This window comes from Lutjanus erythropterus, chromosome 21, assembly GCF_056507025.1.
Source record: "Lutjanus erythropterus isolate fLutEry1 chromosome 21, fLutEry1.hap2, whole genome shotgun sequence".
Lineage (NCBI taxonomy): Eukaryota > Metazoa > Chordata > Actinopteri > Lutjaniformes > Lutjanidae > Lutjanus > Lutjanus erythropterus.
In genome coordinates this window covers 29030903-29053335 of record NC_139337.1, presented here as the reverse complement: position 1 = coordinate 29053335, position 22433 = coordinate 29030903, and the positions used below count along the sequence as shown (strand labels likewise).

The following is a 22433-nucleotide window of genomic DNA, read 5'->3' as shown; positions in this document are numbered from 1 at the left end:
GAAGGGAATCTGTCTCATTAGGAAGGAGCAGTTATTAAGTTGCCTGCAGGAAATTTGCTCTAATGGTCACAAGAAGCCTCGAGAAATAAAAGACAATGTCATGGTAGCGGGGAAAAAGAGTCAAAGCTGCCATTGTTCATGAAGAAACGAGTCTGTCCTGTACAGCAGGGGGCATTGTTGTAGAGAAAGGAAAAGAAAAGAAAGACATGACAGGGTTCCTACACCTTTGATAACTCAAATATTTTTATACATGTACACAAAAATGATTCTTTCACTTCTTCATCACATTAAATCAGATATTACTGCACTATAAATGACTAAAATCATGCTTAGTGATAGCACTGTAGCATGGGGTAACAAATTATAAGGAAATACAACAAAAATTTAAAGGGATTTGCCACCCAAAAATCAGAAATACATATTTTTCCTCTGGTCTTTAGATTATTTATCCACCTAGATTGTTGTGGTGTGAGTTGTAGAGTTCTGGAGATATATTCTCTTGAATATAATGGAAGTAGATGGTTCTCTTGGCTTGTGGTGCAAAGTACCAACAAGTACATTTGAAAAAGTCAAAGGCAATGTCTCTTTACAGAAATCATGACCTGATTACTCAAAATAATCCACAGCTGTGAGTAGTTTCAAGTAGGAACTTCCTACTTCTCTCTTCCAGTAAGAAAGTACCCTGTCAGAAATTAGGGTTCCAAGAGGGTTCTCTTCAGGAAGATTGTGGTTTATGGTTAAAACAAACCTTCTGACATTGTTAGAGGCTTTCTGGCAATCACATAAAGGTGTCAAGGCGAACAAGAACTAGCCAATGACAGTACAGTAGTGCGGGACTTTTACATATCTTGTGAGAGTTTTGCAAATCACGAGTTCCCTTCTAGACATGACCGGCTTCTTTGTAAGACTAAGGGTTCCATTAAGAACCTTTTTTTGGAAGAAATAATTCTTCAAGGACTGTTGAAATCCTTGAAGAATCCGTCTTTGTGCCATAATATAAAAGGGCTCTTGTTCGTTCTCCCTGGGTGGGCTCTTGTTATCACATTCACAAGGTGATGAATTTCAAATAATTGACTTTTCCACATTGATTTATAATTTTTTGAGAGAGAATCTATGCACCTAAGAATTGATTATTTCCACCCGTCCTACAGTGGAGGACTCATCATCTTTTGTTATTGTCAATTTACAATGTGGCGCCTGTCTTGCACTCCTGCAGTGTTCCTGCAACCCGCCTGAGCTTCCTGGAGTCTGGGGAGAAGGGGGCAGGAGAAAACAACCAGCTTCAACCATAGATCACATATTAAATAGGATTTTAATATATGGTTCTATGGTTCCAGCTCGCTATTTGGACAGCTGTACTCACTTTGTGTTGCACAATTGTTACATATTGCTCCTTTAAATTTTCTTATCTTCAAGGAAAAGAAAAGGAAAAAAGGAAAAGAAAAAAAAGGAAGAAAAGAGAGAAGCCCATTTGGCTGGCACTGAAAGCAGCAACTCCAGATAAACATTTGGCACAAGAACATCTTCAGAGGAATCCCGGAGCACTGGCACTACAAACAACGTCATGATTTATTATCACATCATACAGACCGTGACTAATGCACTCAAACAATCAAGGTGCATCTAGTGAACTACAATGCCCAGGGGTGCTCTCTGCCACTGACTTCAAACATTCGTAAACGACGCACAGACACACACACATTAGAGCCACTCGCTGTGCATGCGGGCCCAACAAATGTCCACAAGTATCCGAGCAGAGGGAAGAAGGCCGCCGACATTCCCACAGGGGATCGGAGTGCGCTTCAGACAGCGGCAGCCGCCACTGGGATGTGATTTTATGAGCTCCAGATGCCACTGAGGAGGAGAGGACTACACTCTGAGAAATAAAGGTTCCAAAAGGGTTCGTCCTGAAGGGCTGAGGTTCTACCCAGAATTATTTGGTTGTTTGTTTGTTTTTTTAAATAAAGTATTTGTCAAGAGTTCTTTGGATGAAAGGGGCTTCAATTGTAACCCTTAGTTAAACAGTGAACCCTATTTGGAGGAAAGAGTTCTTCATCAATTGCTGAAATGTTTGAAGAACCCTTAAACCCCTTAAAACCCTTGAAATATAAAAAGTTTTCACTAGAATGTTCTGAGTGTGTTCAAGATTAAACCCTTGAACTGTAAAAAGGTTCTTGGTAAAAGGCTCTGAGCGTGTTCTGCATAAAACTATTGGAATATAAAAAGGTTCTAGGTACAACTCAAGAAAAAAGTTGTGCATAGAACTTCCTTGGTGGATTCTAGATCAAACCTTTGGAACATAAAAAGTTTTTTGGTAGCACCCCCTAGGTGTGTCCTAGATAAAAAACCCTTGCAAAATCAAAACTTTCTCAGTAGAACCCCTGAGTATGTTCTGGATAAAACCCTAGGAATATAAAAGTGTTCTCAAAAGAACCCCCTGAGTGGGTTCTTGTTTGTATCCAGAAGGTGGAAAGGTTCGTCATAGAGCCCACAGAGAGGGTTCTGGATGGAACCATTACACCATAGAAGCCTTCTCTGTAGAAGGTTCTAAATATAATCCTTTATGTTTGGTTCTGGGTAGAACTGAAAGAATTCCAAGTTGAATCTTCATAAAAGGTTCTACCAGGATCTAAACAGGGGTCCTCCTATGGGGTCAAGCTGAAGAACCCTTCATGGTTCCAGTTAGAACCTTTCTTTCTCAGAGTGTAGGAATGTTCAATATTATGAGCAGGACACATCAAAATGATGCTGCCCATCTGGAGCACAAATAATGTAATCAGCTCGGGTCACCGGTCATCATCGTCTGGCCGTCGGGTAAACCCGCCATCCCCCGTGACGTCACCGCTCGCAGGGACAGGCTGGATGGAGCCGGGCTGGCTGCCTGGCTGGCTGGCTGGCTGGCTGGCTGGCTGGCCCGGGCAGGCAGGCGGGCAGCGACAGATTGAGACTTTTTTGGAATATCCCCTAAGCTGCGGCACATGACCCGCGGAGTGAAGATATTTGGGAGAAGAGGAAGATGAAATGTGAGCGACTGTCTATTGTGATCTGAGCTTTGCTTTAAAACATGCAGATGGCTGTGATGTGTCTATTCCCCTGCCTGTCAAATCAACTCTGCTACGTTACTCTCAATGTCTTCATACACAACACACACGCAGCTCGGACCATAAACACAACATACACAGGGTTCTGTATGTTCCCCTCACACACACACACACACATACAGAGGAACTCTATTTGCAGAGGCGTTAAATATTCAGTACCTGCCGTGTTTTCTGTATGACTTTGATCAGCCACAGATTCTACTCTGTCCCTTTCATCTCTGAACTTCAAACCAGCGTATGAAAAACCTGGACCACAAAACCTGTTCTGGTTCAGACAATCTCCGATCACCAAGCTGCTCTTTGCCTCAGAAAATCAAGCAGGAAGTTGTTCCAATAAAAAGACGTGGAGTTAACCTGCTCGTTCAGACCCCACCGATGCTCGAGTTTTGGGGTTGGTAACAATATCAGGCAGCATTTGAGCAATAATCCTTCAAATATGGTTATCAAACACTTGACAAAGGGCAACAGATTGTCAATAATATCTCAATATTTTCAGGCTATTCCACGATATGTGATGATATCACAAAATGCAAATTTTTCTAAGATATTTTTGACCAAATAGGCACCAAAATATCAATAATCTTGATAACAGTTAGGGAACTCAAGAAAATTACATCATTTTACTGTAATGCAGCATTTAAAACCAAGAAAAGACACACGTGACATATAACATCCAAAATCTAAGATATAGGTATGAGCTGTATGAGGTACAGCTGTGAAAGGCCAATACTGGACTGATAATATATAATAATATACTATATATTTTTTGCAGTGATCCCCCAAATGTGGTTATTAGACACTTACTAATAATATGATTTGAGCTATAAATTCACAGATATATGATGATCTTGTTGAATATGAAGCATTTCTGAAGATTAAACTACCCATCAGTATATAAAGTAAGGCTGGGTGATATAGATAAAATCAAATATTACACTATTTTTCAACAAATACCTAAATATTAATATTGTCACAATATTGTAGGGATGACATTTGGTGTAAAGGCAAATAAACTTTCATTACTTTACTGTAATTCAGCCTTTAAAAACAGGATAAGACAACACTTATGACACATCAAGATATAACAATATCAAAAATCTAATATTGATATATTCCCCAGCCATTATGTCAAGGCATGGAAACAGTAAACCTTCAGTTGCACTTTTAATAATGATAAACAACTACAAATAAAAAGCAAATATAGAGTAAAATATAATCAAACCTGAAGAAAAAGGGTCAAAAATACAGTAAATGCTGCCCTTAAAACAACAATAATAATAATAATAATAAAACTATCTGCATCATGTTACCGATATGCTGATACCGATACAGACCGATGTAGCTGTGATAGGCCAGTATCGGCTGATAATATCAGTATCTATAATTATAAACAACTATAAATAAAAAAAAACACAACTGGCACAAAACATATTGAACTTGAGGAAAAAGGATGAAATATTGAAAATTCTGCCTAAAAAACAAACACACAAAAATAAATTAATTAAATTAATTCTGTAAAAAGAATTAGGCCGATGAGGCTTTGGGCTGAGCAATATATTGATATTATACTGATATCATGATAGATATTGTCTTTAAATCATCGTTACATGATGTGTCATGATATGATGTATTTTTTGACTTTACCCACTTAGTCATTATATCCACATTACTGGCTATTATTTATCCCAAAAAAAAAATCCACCAGCCCTATTCCAGAGCTGATGGTTACTTTAGAGAAACTGTAAACATATACAGTATATTGTGGAATAGCCTATAGAGCGATAGAGAGTTACTACTTACAAGTCAAATCACCCAGCCTTAGCACAGTGTGTGCACACTGATAGGCCACTAATATCGGCTGGCTGATATATCTGTCTGCCTCTTCAGTGGTTACAAATGTAATCTTCATTTCCCAACCTCCCCCTGATGATAAGCACCAGTCCCTGTTTGCACTTTTAAAAGTATGTGTGCACACTGGAGGAGAACATCATTGCGGAATAACTCCCCCCCTGGGTAGTTTCGACAAACTCACCCCCCCCCCCACCCCACCCAAAAAAACAACTTCTTGGCCCCCTTTGGGCAACATCACCTCAGGCTTACATTGAACCAACATGGAGAAATCTGCAGGCAACAGGAAGGACAGAGACAAACTTTCCAGCTAAAGCACTAAATTCAATTAGACTCAGTCCACCTCGCCTCCCCTCCTGTCAATACCTGCGACTTTTGAGTAAAGAAGCCAAGTTAATTCTTTTATAGCCCCGCCTGCATTATTCAGCACCCTGCATTAAATATTCACAGCCACAGCACTGATAGCCTATCATCTTGTAGTCAATAACGCTGGAGGACACGTTGTTTTTTAGGTGGAGTTGACTCAAGTTTTCTTGAGTCAACTCCACCAAATAAAAAAAAATAAAATAAAATAAGATGCAGGGCCCCTTTTCAGTTTGATCTCTAGCAAAAAAAAAAGGCAGCAGGGCATCACAGTGCGACAGACAGTCATCCGCCTTTATCAGAGCACGCTGTCCCACCTGCATCGATTCGCATCCCGTGGATTTGCCACTGGCTGCAGCAAGGAGAGAAAAAAAAAATCCCCGATGGATTCAAGCAAGCGTTGCAAAGGCCCTTAACTTTCATGCGTGACCGCAAAAATAAGCAAAAAGGTGGGCTGAGTTGAGTTTAGAGCCGCGGCCTGCCTGCGTGCACGGATGCATGCATGCTCGCTTGTATCGGGGCAGGCGTTAATGCGTCGTGCGGGACCTCTCTGCACGTTTTGCATGAGAATTACGCACGGAGACATTTAGCAAAATAAGAAAAGTTGATGAACCTGCCGACCATTCACTGACCCCCGCTGGAAGTTGAATACAGATAACTTACGAATCAAACTCATTTCCGATTCAGAGCCCGCAGCAATTCCTATAATTAATCGATTTTTCTGCACTAGAATACACAGAAGAGGAAGATGAAGCTCTTATTTGGCGCATATAGTGAGCGCGCAACCCAGAACAACCCAGCTCGGACATTTCAAAATAAGGCTACAAACGCTGCAGAAAGAAGAAGAAGTAGTAACTGATCTCTCCTCTTCGAGCCACAATCTCCACACGAAGTTGCAAAGCAAAAGCCGCGCTCACCTGATAATGAAGTTTATTCTAGGAGGGTAAAATTTCTTCCTCTCCTCAGGCTGGTTGAAGAGAAGAGAAGAGAGGAGAAGAGAGCGGCCGGTGTATCCGTTCACTGCAGCTTTTGTTGCCCGTTGTTCCACCTCAACTGCGCGTCTCAGTCGCGCTGCATCACTCCTCGCTGTGTGGATGTCAGGGAGGCTGAGAGGCTGAGGGGACTCAACCCTCCCATTGGCTGCCATTCACAAGTCCCCAGCAAGCAGCAGCGGCACAACACGGAACGCGGAGGAGAAAAAAGAGGAGGAAGAGGAGAAGGAGGAGGGGGGGGGGAAAGAAGAGAAAGACAAGAAGAAAAAAAAAAAAGCACACGACCGACCGACAATAACAAAAGGGAGATGGCAGGATGGGAAATTAGCGCGCCGGTGGGGCTGCGATTTCAACTGCCGAGTTTTAATAATAAGAGCAGGACGTGTTTTTGTGCACGCGTTTTTCTGTACATTTGCATAATCCTGATTAATAGTTGCAAAGTCAGAGGTTGCCAGTGGGTTTGAGTCAATCAATGGACGGTTATTTCTGTAAAAGCCTCCACTCAGACTCCCTCAGATCATGTGTGATCACAATGGCTATAATTCAATTTCAGCGGCTGTGTATGAAGTATAAATGGACTGTGTTACTACAGTGAGCTGCTACTGTCTGCTGCTGTTACTGTACTTATACAATATAATAATACATTCCTCATTAAGACACTTTCTAATGATGATCATTACATGTATTTTTTTTTTCTTTTGTGCAGCAGAGAGCTGCTAATTTAGTTTAGCTGCACTTGAACAGTGAAAACTGTTCACCTGCAACTGTGACTATGCAAGACTGAGTTGCACCAATAAGGATCCAAGATTAGTGATCAGAGTTTAGAAAACTTAATTGAAAATAAGTTAATTTAGATATAAAATCAAGCAGAGCTCCCTTGAACAAATTAAAATTAATCTCAGTCTAGTACTAAAGCCAAGTTTATTTATGTAAATTGAAATTAAATAGCTGAATCAATAAGGAAGTGCTTGCTAATTTTGTATTCCTTAACAAAACATTGTATTGTTTCTTTCCTTGCTTGCTAAAAAGTAAAAATAAATGAAAGTTGTTACATATTATTTTCTAGCTAGCTAAAAATAAAATATTATATTATATATAATAACATATATAAAATATTATATTGACTGGTAGCTAGCACAAATGAAAAAAATAGTTCTATTGTTTGCTAGATAGCAAAAAAGTAAATAAAGTTATATTGTTCGCTAGCTAGCTAAAAAAACAGTCATGTTAATTGCTAGCTAACTTAAAAAGATATATTGTTTGCTAGCTACCAAAAATAAAAAAAAAGTTACATTGTTTGCTAGCTAGTGAAAAGTAAGAAAAAATTATATTTTTGTGAAATAAGCTAAAAGCGAAAAAAGTTACAATGTTTGCTTCCTATATAAAAGTAAAAACACAAAAAACAAAAACAGTTGTTCACTACCTAGCTAAAAGGTTGACAAAACATTATATTGTTTGCTAGCTAGCTAAAGAGTTGGTTAGGTTAAAATGGGAGATGGTGGGGCTGCAATTTCAGGTGCTGAGCAAAATTCAAGTTTAATAATAAGAGACAAACGTGTTTTTGTGCATGACTTTTTCTGTACATTTGGATAATTCTGATTAATGTTTGCAAAGTCAGAAGTTGAGCGTAGGTTTGAGTCAATCAGTGGACGGTTATATCTGTAAAAAAAAAAAAAAAACACTCTGATTCCTTCAGATCATGTGTGATCACAATGGCTTTAATTCAGTTTCAGCGACTCTGTATGAAGTTCGTGGATAAATGCGTCACTAACTGTCATCATGTGTTTGACATGTTACAGCCTGCTGTACTAACAAAATGTTCCTCATTAAGACACTTTCGTATTGATTCTTACGTGACATTTGTGTTCTTTTGTGCGTCCAACAGGGAGCTGCAAACTTAGTTTAGTTGTACTTGAACAATGACAATTTATGAATTAATGAATATTATTTATTTGTTGGACAAGGACAGTGCATATTAATCAACACTGCTGCAGAAGCACCAGAGATATAGCCAAGAGGATATTTTTCATCTGTCGTCCCTGGACAGATGTTACAAAGTCACCCTAAGAAAAAAAGAAGAGAAAACTTTGTCAAGTCTGTGAAGTAAATTAACACTGCTGCTGCAAATGTGGCTATGTAACTAATATTACTGCATTTCTCTTTTTAAACACACAATATAGAAGTTCTGCTGAAATAGTGTGGGAATATCTGACATGAATCAGGGAGAAATCATGCACAGATGAAGTTTTTGTTTCACCTTATTTTTAATCAAGTTGGCCGTCTTCCTTCCTTGCTCTCTGATCTATCCGACATATCCTGTGTATGCAAGTGCACAACTCTTGTGTTTTATTTTAGAAACTGAAATGTTACATATCGTAGCTTAAACTGTACACTATATTTATAATATTTTCACAGCTTTACTTTGCCGTCAGAAAAACTTTCATGCCAGGAAACCACTGTTTTGTAAGCCAAATACCGCTCTCTCCAAAGCAACAAAACTCCATAGGTGAAATCAGTAATTTTACCACGCAGAACACAGGAGTTGCTGGACCATCACTGCCTCGATCTGTTAGTTCGTTTGTGTTATTGTGCGACTTTGGCATTTTCGAAGGATGGTTTGGATTCACCAAAGTCACACAATAATACCAAAGAAAGAAACAAATCGAGGCAGCGGTGAACCAGCAGCTCCTGTCTTCTACAAACTTAAAATTACTGATTTATCCCATGGAGTTTGGTTGGTTTGAAGAGAGTGATATTTGGTTTATATAATGTTGTTTTCCTGTTGGAAAAAGCTGTCTAATGGCAAATTAAGTGGTGAAAATATTCTAAACAAATGTTCACCTACACTGATGTTTTTTTTTTTAGGTGGCTAGAATACCTTTTGTTGCCGACTGTATAGGTAACACACTGATTATCAATTAGTGCCTCATATACACGACTTCAGATAATCCAAACTATCTCTTTTGTCATCCTCATAATCTCAGATTTGCCTGAAATGTACTCAGTGTACTAAACATTAAACTGGACTTCTTCACTTTAACAACTGGTACAGACAGGTCTAACACCTAATCATCACAGGCTACGAGACGGGTCACCACGGGTCGCCTTGAACTAACAAAGCCAAAAACAAATCAACTTGAAAACTCAGTCAGTTATAGAGCCCCAAGCCAGGGGAAACTCATTACATACAAACATTAAACAAATCAGAAGCAAATATCTTTTCCAAAAGAAAAACAAACTAATGAGAGAGACAGACCCCACCAGGAGAAAGTCCACCTGCTATGATGTTCTGTTCTGTTTGGGATTCAGCTTGTTTGATGGCCTCTGAGTGTAAATTCTGCATGCATTGTTTAAGTTATCTGATTGCTTTAACTCTAAACTTTAACTTTTCACATTTAAATTTGGGTTCAACTGATGTGACTCAGTCAATGTATATGCGTCTGTTGTTATCATGTATTATATTCTGTAAAATTGAGTGTTTCTTATATACCACCCACTGGTCCATGGAAAGTTGTATTTAGCAGACAAGTTAGCTGTTTCTGATACATAATTATGATAATTAAAAAAGCAGAATAAAAACATAATCAGGCCATCTATTGCATGCAAAACTTTTTGTCTTGTTTTGGCCGTACCATACAGATTAAGTTTATGACACTGTCACTTCAAAAACTTACAGTTATACTGTTGAGAAAATTACACCAGGATGGATTTTTAACTTAGTTGCTCACCTGTAGCTAACTGAACTTTTAAACACGTGGTGTTTAGTTTCTGCCGCTCTGGATTTTTCAAAACAACAACAAAAGACAGACTTGAAAGTGGCGTGGGATCCTGGGAATTTCAAGGCGACTGTCTTCACTAAATTTTTGAGTTTTGAAATTTTAAAAAGGTTTGTCAAGCTGTAATGTTTTTTTCAGATCATATACTTTCCCTGTTTCAAAAAAATAGACTTGAATCTTTTGAGTTGTAGAAACCTCCACATTTGAATTTCAGTCTTGAGTAAACACATGAAATTGAAATTGCAACCCTTTAAATTTCAATTTCTGGGTTTCTAAAACTCAAAGATTCGAACTGATTTATCTTTAATTTATTTCAAAACATAAGAGTTTGAGTTTGACTTGAAAGTGAAGTCATTTGCCTTGAAATTGTGAGTTTTTTTTTCTCTCTCTCTCTTTTTTTTTTTACACTTAACCACTATTGCAGATGAATTAAATTCAATTCACAGATGAAACGCACCGTTACCTTGAACAAATTACGGATTTCTCTGGGTGGTTGAAAACATTTGGGATAATGTAACTCAACAAAGTATACAAGATATGTCCTTTTTAGACATTTTAATGCAGAAACATTACATATTATGCCTTTAAAGTCGTCGTTGTGATTTACGAGTGAGACCTTGTGTACGTTGCAGTGAAATCTGCTCTACATGGCCCATTGATGTTTGGAGCTGCTAATGATGTCTGATTCTTTCAGGAGAAGGTTAGAGGGGAAATCTGATTACTGACCGAGCCTGTAAACTGTGGGGGGGTTTAGAGTAATCAAACTAATGCAGCTTATAAATGCTTCATCCATCCCGTGCCCCGCCTTGACCAGATTACACACTGTAAGCTCTTAGATTTTATTTGTAGCCTGTGTGTACATATACATGTAATACATTCTTGTACTTACTGTACTGGTAGCAGTGCTGCGCCTGAACTCCACAAACTATGAGGGAAAAGTCATTGCGCCTTCTCATGTTAATGATTCTAGGATGTTAATGCAAGCGGGGAAATTGTTTCGTCATCCTAACTGAAGTAAAACTGATGAGGTTGTTTCAGCTCCACCATGAACTTGTGATCATGTCACATTTCCAGATCGAGCTGTGGACATGTATCAGAAAAAACGGCAAATTCATTCAAGTGAGGCTACAACAGGAAAATGGGGTCATTTTTAGCAAACTTTAATGCTACTGTCTTCAGAAAATATTTTAAACATTGGAGGTTTTATGCTACTATAGCACTGCTTTAATATAGATCTTTTATTGGTATTTGTCCCCTAAAATGATGATTATAAAACTTTATTGTTGGATCAAGTGTGAATTTTTTTCGGGCATTGCAGCAGCTCCATGTGCAACATCACAGACGAGGACACAGAAAATTAAAAGACAAAGATGCATGTATTCAACATGACATTACAATCACAGAAGGGAATATCTGAGGCCTTTCGATGCACATTTGATCTGGGATTAAGCTCCGTATTTAACTTTAGGATTGACCGCCGTGCAAAAGAGTGCTGCGGTCTAACCTTATTAAATCAAACCAGGACATAGTCGGGGTCTGAGGCAATGTTCTTGGTCATGGACATGTTTGGTGAAAGTTTCAGGCACACTTTCACAAGATAAATTAAAATAAAGTGGGCACGTAGGAGTTTCTGATATAGTCACGTGTAAAGAAAAAACTACAACAACTACACACTTTGTATCAGGCTTAAGGTACATTTTGCATGAAATAAAATATCACATGAAAGCATCATACATCGTCAGATGGCTGCATTGAAGCTAACAGTAATGCAAAGACCAGAGCAAGCCTTTGTAAACAGTCTCACAAAAAAGTGTTGCAAAATATTGGCTGATAAAAGCTTTAAAATGAAATAATGATATCAGCCCGAAACGGTCATTTCTGCTGATATGGCAGGCTGATAATTTGACACTTTAATTATGTGCACACGACACAGGTTTTACTGCAGAGTGGAGGTTTTTTTGAAGAGTCTGAAATAGACGTCAGTTATTTGCAGTGATTTCTCAGCATCAATCATTTGAGGAGGCAAATCACATCCTTACTACACTACAAATTTAAACACATGTAAGTTCTGCTGCAAGGAGTCTCTCACATTAAAATGATGACAAAAGTTGTAGTTTAATGACATGGTGGAGTAGCGTGGGATCATGGAAGTTGTTGTCTTCACTGTTAATCAACTACTGTAGCTAAGGAAAATCTATCTGATGTGTCTCAGGCAGAAATCATGCTCATGGAGGTGGCAATATTCCACCGTATCCCACGCTTTCCTGCAAGTTAAACCTCGCAACTAACTAACAAAGGCTAGCAGGAAATGCACTGTTACCTTCAATCAATTATGGATTTCTCTGGCTTTCATTGTTGGAAACGTTTGAGATAATTTAAGCACACAACTCAACAAAAATGTATAGCATTCATCTCATGTTTTGAAGAATTTTAATGCAGGAATATTACATATTTTAGCTTTGATTGTTCAGCTAAAGAACCGTCATCCTGATCATTATGACAAATTTATAAAGAACAGAGAAACAGACACCTGTAAGCTGTAGTTTTCTTATTTTATCAAGTCAGTCAGTGGTCCATCACATTCAGTGAAGGCATAATAATATGTTAATTCAACTATAGGAGAGGCTTAATGTTCTTTGCAAGTCGGTGGAAGAAAATATTGACAATTGGCCAAAATTATTTGGAAAATATTGGCATATCGGATAACAGGAAAAATCTAATATGTGCATCCTTATTATAAAATCTAATGCCTTAAAGATACAATAAATGTGGTGGAATGCATGGAAATTCTAAACAAAATTATGTTGATTCACAATTTAAATAAAAATATGTTATCATAGTGCTTATTTAATTATCTCATAAAAACCAATTACTGCCGCTAAATATGTTTCACAAGCTTTACACCATTTTTGACCTTTGAAAGAAACCCAGTGTTAGATTGTGTTAGATTTTATTCTATAAAGCTAAAACACTGAGAACGTAATGAGTCATAATTAAAGTGTGGTGTCGCAAAGACAGCTTTGTGTTATCTAGTGACGATGAGGTAATGAAATTATAATTGCATGTAAACAAAGTATGATTTTTTTGAGATAACGGGATAATTAATGCTGATTTTGAGATAACAGGTAGAAATGAAATAGAAATTAAAAGTTATCGCCTCCGTATGACTTTATAAAAGCTGTAAAATTATTTTATATTCATAAACAAGACTTTACAAATGAGTGGAAATGAAAGTCTGGCAGTTATAATATGTCAGTTTGTACTTTTATCTATCATTTGTGTCTCGTAAATTTTCAAAACGGCGAGACATGAGCCACAGAACATATGTCACATCTAATAAAACTGTAGCACACATAAAATGTGCAATATGAAGATGGAAGGAAAGTCTGCAGGCGTTTATGGTTTTATGGTTTCAATTTTTTTTCTCTTTTTTTTCTTTCCTGAGCCAAAGACCCCACGCTGTGCATGCGTTACCACCCATGCAGTGTTTGTGTCATGATGACCACTGGCTGCTGCTAGATTCATGAGTTTAATCCCTGGAAGCGCTCCAAGCATCCACTTTGCTGCTGCCCTGTCCTCTCAACCAAACATCAAACTCTTGCCTATAGCGCAGAATGCAGTGAGCCAAGGGGATGTCTGCATTTGGCATCATGTTCTATCAGGAGATCAGCCTGAGATGAATAACCGCTGCCCTTGACTGCATCATTGCTACTGAATGAGCTTACACTGCCTTAGTATTTTGTGCAGTTTATTTAACAGCCTGCCTCTGTAAACACATCACAACAGTGAAAGTGGTCTGCAAACACTAATTTTTTCCCAATATGCCACGTTGACTACTTGTTAAAAATGAAATGCAGACATGCTGTGGTCACGCTCTACTTTGCAGGACAGTAATAACATGTAACAAGCTGTTCTTTGTATCAAACTAGACAAAAACAAAAACATAAATAATATGCAATTTATTAGACATTAAACAAACACAACTATACCTGAACTGGACACCATACACCCAACAGTACAGCAATAAGACAGAACAAGCCATACTTTTCATCAAATTATGTTTAATATGTTCATGTATCATGTATCATCATTACATTACATTATATTACACCAGATCTGCACTGTAAACTAAAGTGTAGTATTTCCTTCTGTTAGACCCCTTTTAAACTTTACTAGAGGGTAATTTGGGACATATTACAGCAGAACTGTACTGTAAACTCAAGTGTATAATCTCCCATTTTTAGACTCTTATTCTGACTCTTTTACAAGTAACTGTACTGTAAACTAAAGTCTAACATTTCCTTCTTTGAGACCTCTATTAGACTTTATTAGAGGGAAATTAGGGACACATTACAACAGAACTTTACTGTAAACTAAAGTGTATTATTTACTATTGTTAGACAATTACTAGACTTTCGTACAACAAAACTGTACTGTAAACTAAAGAGTATTCATTTCCGTTATATTATATAACTAATTATATAATAATTATATAATTTAAGTTATAATGTGTCCCTCATTACCCCTTAATAATAGTTTACAGTACAGTTAGGCTGCAATGCTCCTAAATACCCTCTAATAAAGTCTAACAGTGTGAAACTTTAGTTTACAGTAGTTTTACTGTAGTGTAATTACCCTCTAATAAAGTCTCACAAGGGTCTACCAGTGGGAAATAATACACTTTTGTTTGCAGTGCAGTTCCATCGTAATGTGCCTGTCATTACCCTCAAACCAAGCCACATTAAAGGCCTAATAAGGCTCTAACACTGTCTAATCAAGAACATATTTCTATTTTTGTTCAATTTGAGTACATCTTATGTCTTATTAGTGTTCTGTAAAACAAAGTGTGACTCATACTGCTCTGACAATGTAATTAGTGCTTGCTGTAGCTATCTTTTCCACATTAAAACAAACAAATTGTACTGTTGTCACATACAATGATTTTATTTCCCTCTAAAATGTCTGTAAAAACTGCCTTGTAACTGACTTGACTTCATATTAAAATAGAAAGCCCAGATCCTCATGCACCGTGTGTTACTTCACAGAAAAATGACATTTATGGGGCATGGAGTTGGACAGGGGATGCAGAGGGCAACCTCAGTACAAATTTGTACTCCTATTACGTCTGACAGCTGAGATGCTCTCGGATTTGTCAGAGAAAGGAATTGTTCAAAGTATCGGACGTGAAAAATCCAACCTCATTTGTTGCCGATACTCCCGGCTTCTATGTTTATAGACATCTATATTTCATTAATCTGTCTCACCTTGCCAGAGTCAGTGTGAAAATGACAATAAAAATGGAGGACACAATGAGCTATGTTCATGCGCCGCCTGCCTGGTTAAAGTGGACCCGTGCAGGCTCAGACCGGGTCCTCCCAGCCCTCACTGCAACCTGGACTCACCCTCCAGCAACACATTATCTCTGTCTTGTCAGAACTCATTACAGACAGAGATTTGGCCTTGCTTAGGTTTAAGTTTGCAGTTTATACATGTACAGATGTGCATCGCAAAAATTACACAAGATTTTAGTGCAATCAGCTAATCATTTGTCATTATCTTCACATAAATATATGATTTAATTAAGTTTTATGCATTCAAATTAATTAAACTTGAAATTTCTAGTATTTGCATTTAGAATTTATAAAGATGAGATACTCTCCTTGACTTAAAATGATGAGTTGAATGAATGTTCTGTACAGAGTTTAATCAACTCATTAAATTAAGTTTCTAAAGAAACATAATCAGCATATGAGCAGACTTCCCAGCATGCATTGTTTGGGAATTAAAACTCATTAAAACATTTCAGGATAACTTTTCAAAAAGTTTTTACACATGAATAATGTTTTATTGAGATAATTTACTTTTCTTCTTTAAAATTGAATCTTTTCATGCACCCAAATAATGAAAAATCAGGTTCACAGCCCACTGTGAACATTTTTTAAAATACATCTTTTGGAGGGTTTCTAAAACTCAAAGATTTGAGTTTATTAAAGGAAGAAAAGTAAATTATCTGAACAAAAGATTATAGGTTGGTAAAACTCTTATTCTCTTTTTGTTTACAGTTCCGAGACCCGTCTTGTTTATTTAGTTTATTAAAGTTTATTTGTTTTGAATCATACAAAATAACCACAACTTAACTTCAACTTAAAATATTATGGCAGCCCGGACATTCAAAATAGTTCATTTTTAATGTAGGAGTTATTAGCGTAAAAAGTAAATGTAGATATTTTAAAATCTAGTACATACATTTAAAAAATAGGTCACTTTAAACAGACAGCCAAAGAATTAAAGGACCAAAGCCATAATGTGTTAGACTCTCTCTAAATACTTCATGACTGCTCCACTCAGCTCTGAGACCCACTACTGAACCAACGAGCATAAATCTTTCAATATTAGGTCACAAATATAGTTTCAGGTTTTAAGAAGGCTCACTGGGTGGCTGGGCACTGTAGTTTTTACTAAATATGCCATAATATATCGTGATAAAAAAAAAAAGTTTCAATACTGCACCAGATGGTGACAATATCTACCACGAAATTACATGGTTAAATATTTTATTTTATTGTTTTTATTTAATTTTATAAAAGGGCTGCTCCTGACTGCTGCACTGTTTTTGTTTTGCAGTTGTTACTGTACATACATGACTCACTCACCACTTTGTTTTTTTTATTGTTATAAATACTGTATCATGGACATTTTATCATACCTAAAGTTATTTATATAATAATAATTATTATTATTATTACAGACCTAGTAAATAGTCTGTTAGTTGGGGACTATTTTCCTTTGTGGATTCATACACATCTGGAGTTTTGGCGTAAGCATGACCACTGGAGGTGCTGCTCTGTTTTACTCGCATCTGTAAGCTTTCAGAAAATGTGCAGAAATATTAATGAAAACAAAATCCATCTAACATGTAGCATAGAGCCTTAATTGACAAATGATGATCATCATGATGTCTGATGTCCCTGACAGCCTCTGTAGTTTCATTTAGCCACTTCTTAGCAACCGCTAACGACATGTAAAAGCCTTAAAATTCATGATTACTGTATTTTATGCTGTACACCAGATGTAAAAATCTCTTAACAGTCCTTATTTAGACATTTCAAACTCGAGTAGAATAACCTTGTGACTCCAGGACGAGGGAACCAGAAGTGCTGTAGAAGCAAGCTGGGGTTCTGGCACAACTTCACCTACTTACAAGGTGCACGGAGAAAAGGAAAAGGGCTGAAAAGGGCAGAACTCCTGCACGTTGAAGAACTTTATTTGCAGACCTACATGTTTCGGCTCGGGCCTTCATCAGGGTCATCATGAAAATAGGGCATGAAACGGACAAAGGAATTCCAAAAAGTACAAAAAAAAACATTCCTGCACAAACAAACACATGTCAGCCACATTTGAAGTCAGGCTGGGCCTCTGGTTATGTGGCCTTATGTGTGCGAACACATTTCTGACTGATTCCTGCAGCACTCTCTTTTGGGCTCAACTTTTTTTTTTGACTGTTCCAGAGCTGATTTGCTGTTTTTTGGGGGGGGTTTAGGGTCAAGAACAGCGAGGCAGTTTGTTTAGATTAAAGGGAGACTTGGAGCATCACCTATATTGTTTCATTCACAAGTAGATCCTGAAAAATTCAGCCCAGAAACACCAAATTAAAGACAAAGATTACCATTAAAAATATGCTTTTTACTATGGACAGTCATTGCGTATGATTAAGCTGACTAATTTTATTACAGGTTTAATTTTATGGATGAGACTTAGACCGCGGCTGTGGCAGAACCCCCAAAAAGGAAATCAATAGGTCTCCTTTTAGACACACAGTCCTATAAACAATCCCAGAAAAAGATCAATACGCTACAGGAAAGTGAACAAGGGAGCACGGAGGAGTCAGGCGCCCAAGCACCCCCTATCACAGGTATCATAGTCTTTTTTAAAGAATATCAGATACACGGTTGTTCTGTGAGGCAAAGATAAGTTTTTATCAACATAGTTTCCCAACTCCCCAGAGAAATAAAAACACAGCGAAATGTTTGGATCTTTTCGACTCTGTGGCATAAATATTCACTGTGTCGCAAATAATGCTCCGTCTCCTGCATAAAGTGGAATAAACGCCTGAAGTCGCCCATATTTCTTCTGTCATTCTCAGCTGAGATAAAGCAACACTTAACACAAAGAAGCAATTCTGTCTCAGCCTGTTTACGATACATATAGAGCGCGGCGTAATTATCTTTGGAGGCATTTCTTGAATCGGTGCTCTGTTTTTGAGTAACTCACACTTAAAACAGCTGATGGTCACAAGTTTTCCATTGCATGGTAGATTGTTTTCTCCAGTGCTTAGAGGTTTGACCCTAATATTGGTTTGACATGGCTATACGATGCACATTTCCTTTGACTGCTGACCAAGCTGCCTTTTCTGAGAGAGGCAGAAAGAAAAAAAAGACTTTGTCCTCACAAGTCCTCCTGAGTATGAAAAAAAAACATTTGGCAATCAGACAAAAATGGAAATGCTATACTTTTGAAAACACTGACAAGGTGGAAACTGCAACAGATGGTGGATTAAGGTAAGATAAACTAAAGCAGATCAAAAATTAACTTATGAAATCTCATTTTCTCTCTCTCAAGCACCACTGACAGTGAGCTTTCACACCCAGATGTCTCTGTTCTCCTCTAATGACTGTGGAACATACATCTATGACATTACCTTTAGAACATGTAAGAGAATAAGGAAACTGCTGCGCGGAGCTCTGCATAACTATAGAGGACAATGTGTACCCACCGGTGGGAAGCAACTAAGTACAGATACTGTTCTGTTTTCAGGTATCTGTGCTTTAATTGAGTTTTTATTTCTCTGACATCTTTTTACTTTTACAGCCTACATTTTAACACAAATACCTGTTCTTTCTACTTCTTATATTTTCAAAAGTAGTAAGCATTTTAGGAAAATTATTGATTATTCTTATTTTGCATCACTGTCTGCTGCCTTCCCAACATCAAAACTGATTCTAACCTTAATGGATGAAACAATAACCCCAAGAAAAGATGATTCCTTGTGCATTCATACGTGCATATCACATGTCAGACATAAAACATGCAACAAGATGAAATATGTTAAAGAGAAAAATAACATAAAAGACATGATGAAAGTGACATTTAAAGATGTAACAACAAAAACATCACAAATAACAACATAAGACGAAAACAACATAAGAAGACAAAAATGATGTAAAAAATGTAGCAAGACAAAACTGATGTTAAAGACATCACAGAAAATGACACAAAAGAGGCGACAAGATGAAAATGATGTAACAAGACAAAGCAATGTAAAATACGCAACAGGATGAAAAAGTCATTAAAATGTAACAACAAAAACAACGTTAAAGACATAAAATGTTAAGAGAGGAAGACTGACAGACAAAAGGTGAGGTTCAGTTAGCTTTGCACGCAGCTGACAGAAATGTCCCTCAGAGGGCGACTTTTTACTTTCATACTTTGAGTACATTTCACTGCACTTTTTCATTTTCATTTGAGTAAAGAAGTTGAACCGGTACTTCTACTTTTACCAGAGTCCTTTTTTTCACACAAGTATCTATACTTCTGCTTGAAAAGAATGTGTGAACTTTTGCCACCTCTGCATTTACCATAGTAATACTGACACTGAAACAGTTGCTATTTCAAAGGTTTCTGTAGATAAACTGTGGTCAAACCAGCGCTCAAGTGATGAAGTTGTGTTTTTAAGGGCTCTTGACTTGCTCAGTATCGCTTAAAGCAAGATTATGAAGCTTAGAAATAGCACATTCCTCCTCCTGCAAACAAAAAGTCTGATTCATCAGCAATAAAATGCTCCTTCTGTTCAATTCGGACCATTCATAACAGTGTCACTTGGTTTGGTATGCAGCGTTGTGCAAGTTCACACTCAAAGTGCTTCTAGTGGATTAAAATGAACTAATTCATGTCAATTTCTTCTGTTTTCAGTACAGTGAGGGGCCCTGAGCTCTTCTTTTCTGCTACACATCCATCCTCCCCAATCATAGTCACTGCCCACATCCATAACTGAACGAATTGTTGTGTAGTGCCTTTGAATCACAGACATGAAAAACCCATGTGATAATATGTTTTACCACATAAATAATGTGCCTTATTATGCAGACATTGTCGATGTGAGAGAAATTTTATATTGCCTGCATGAACCAAATTATTGAGCCTGTCAACTTGTTGTTGGGAAATGAAGGTAACCAGACTTGTATCATTGCTGTGAGTTTGACTTTGTGGCTGTTGGCTCATGGTTCTTGTGGTTGGATGTTTCAACTAGAGGTGTCGTTTCAGATTCGTTCCCCATTTGACTGATGTTCCCGGTGCATGAAACGTGCACTAAAATGTGAATTTGTATGCACGTTTGAGAATATTTCCCAAATGCTAACCAAAGTGCTTTCACTGCAGGAGTATGGACATGAACCGTGGACTGTCACGTTAATGTCCTGCACTTTGTGCGCCCACCGCCTCTTCACGAATCAACAGCGTCAGGTAAATGTATCGTTTCAAAAAAACATCTGCAAACATTTTCCAGCCAGGAATTAAATTGCCACCACAACACAACTGTGTTAACAATTTAGTAATATACAAACAGAAGTCCTGCAGGGTTGCTCACTTTCTACTTCCAAGCAAGGAGAACCTACAGAAGAATGTATCTAGAACCAGTGTTTGGTTTGTCTGTTCTGTGCAACTGTAGAAACATGGTGATGCAACATGGTGGACCTGCACCGTCTGTAGATATAAAGGGCTCATTCTAAGCTAGCAAAAACACAATTTTCAGGTGATTATACACTAATAAATAAATCTTATCAATAAATCCCTGCAAATCTTCCACACTGGACCTTTAAACTATCCTCCCAATCACGTTCATTAGCTCTAAACTGATACTTTGAGTTCATCGTTCACCAAAAACATGTGCATGGTCAATGCAGTGCTGGTGTGATCCAGCTAATATTAGCTAGTACTTTAGATGTCACTGTTTAATGGACATGACAAAGGCTCATGCTACTTTAAGTGCCACTTCACACAAAGTCAAAAACTCGCAGCTTCAAACGGTGGGTCTGAAAAAGTCTGACGCTTACTCTAATTGTGGAGGACGGCAACTTTAACTACAGTGGTCAATTCGTCAAAGTGTCAATGAGTTTGGAAAAACGCGCTCAGGTTAAGCTTCTGTTTTGTCACTTGCATGGTCACTTGCTTCCAAATGCAATTACAATAACTTGGATTGCTCATGCTAGCGACAAACCATATTCTGGCAAAAGTGTTTAGAGCAAAATATATTAAATATTTGTGCACTTGTGTGGGATAATTTAGTTTTTTCTGCCTCTATATAAGAATATAAGACCAAGTGAAAGGTAAAATAGATAAATAATGCCAACACAAAGTTTAAATTATGGTATTTTGTCCCACAACTTCCAGCTGATCTGCTGTTTATAATGACCAAGGAGTTGTTGTTTAATCTAACTTACAGTATGGTACAGTGCCCCCATATATAAAGTGCTTAACATGTTTTAATAGGACGCTGGCAATGGGCACCTAAGCATGAAGCCAATTAAAGAGTGGATCCGCATGCTAACAGTGAGACAGACTTAGCGCTGTCTCTGCTATATGCACATATTACTAATTTGGAAAACTGATAAGGTCTTTGCACTTGTGTTTGGCCTCGATGTGTACATACTGAACATGAGGATATGGCTTCCTCTGGTAATTCCCAATAATGAGATGACCTTTCCTGGCTTCCAAAATACCCTTTTCAGCTTCAGCAGGAAGTTATTAGTGAATAGTGCTGCAATTCTTTCTTATTTAAAAGAAAAAAAACATACACACACAAGACAGGGATTATGATCTGTTCACTTCCCACACTGAAATATTGTGATTACTCTCCACTGAGGAAAGCAGAGCAATAACTGGTTCTGGACCCCCCCTCCCCACACACACCCACACACACACTGTTTAAGTCTGTGCAGATTTTCTGACATTGTGCAATAATCAACATAATTCTCTGCTGACAGAATGGCAGCCACACCTCATGCTGATCAGCAGATTAGTCAATGGGAATATTTTAAAGGATTCTCAGCTGCTCACAGGGGCCAAGAGACTAATTTATCCCAGATCATGACCGCTTTACTGGCAAACATTCACACTCTGAACAAAGAAATATTGCAAAGAAGTGACTTTTCTCTTCAAGATGAGTCATACGCTGAGGGAAATCATCTGCTCTCGACTGTCCGGGTCGTCAGAGGTACATACACTCTTTACTTGAGTAGAAAAGCTCTGGTAAAAGTAGAAGTACCGATTTACCTTCTGTATTCAAGTAAAAGTGAAAA

At 37.7% G+C, this 22433-nt stretch overlaps 1 protein-coding gene across 1 annotated transcript in view; it reads right to left on the bottom strand.

Annotated features, from left to right (window-relative positions):
• Window positions 1-6493, bottom strand: part of LOC146307795 (cadherin-6-like) — a 118441-nt gene extending 111948 nt beyond the window's left edge. The window contains exon 1 of the mRNA XM_084746733.1: window positions 6230-6493. The gene's annotated coding sequence lies outside the window, so the exon portion shown is untranslated. The remainder of the gene's footprint in view (window positions 1-6229) is intronic.
• Between the last annotated feature and the right edge of the window lie 15940 nt (window positions 6494-22433).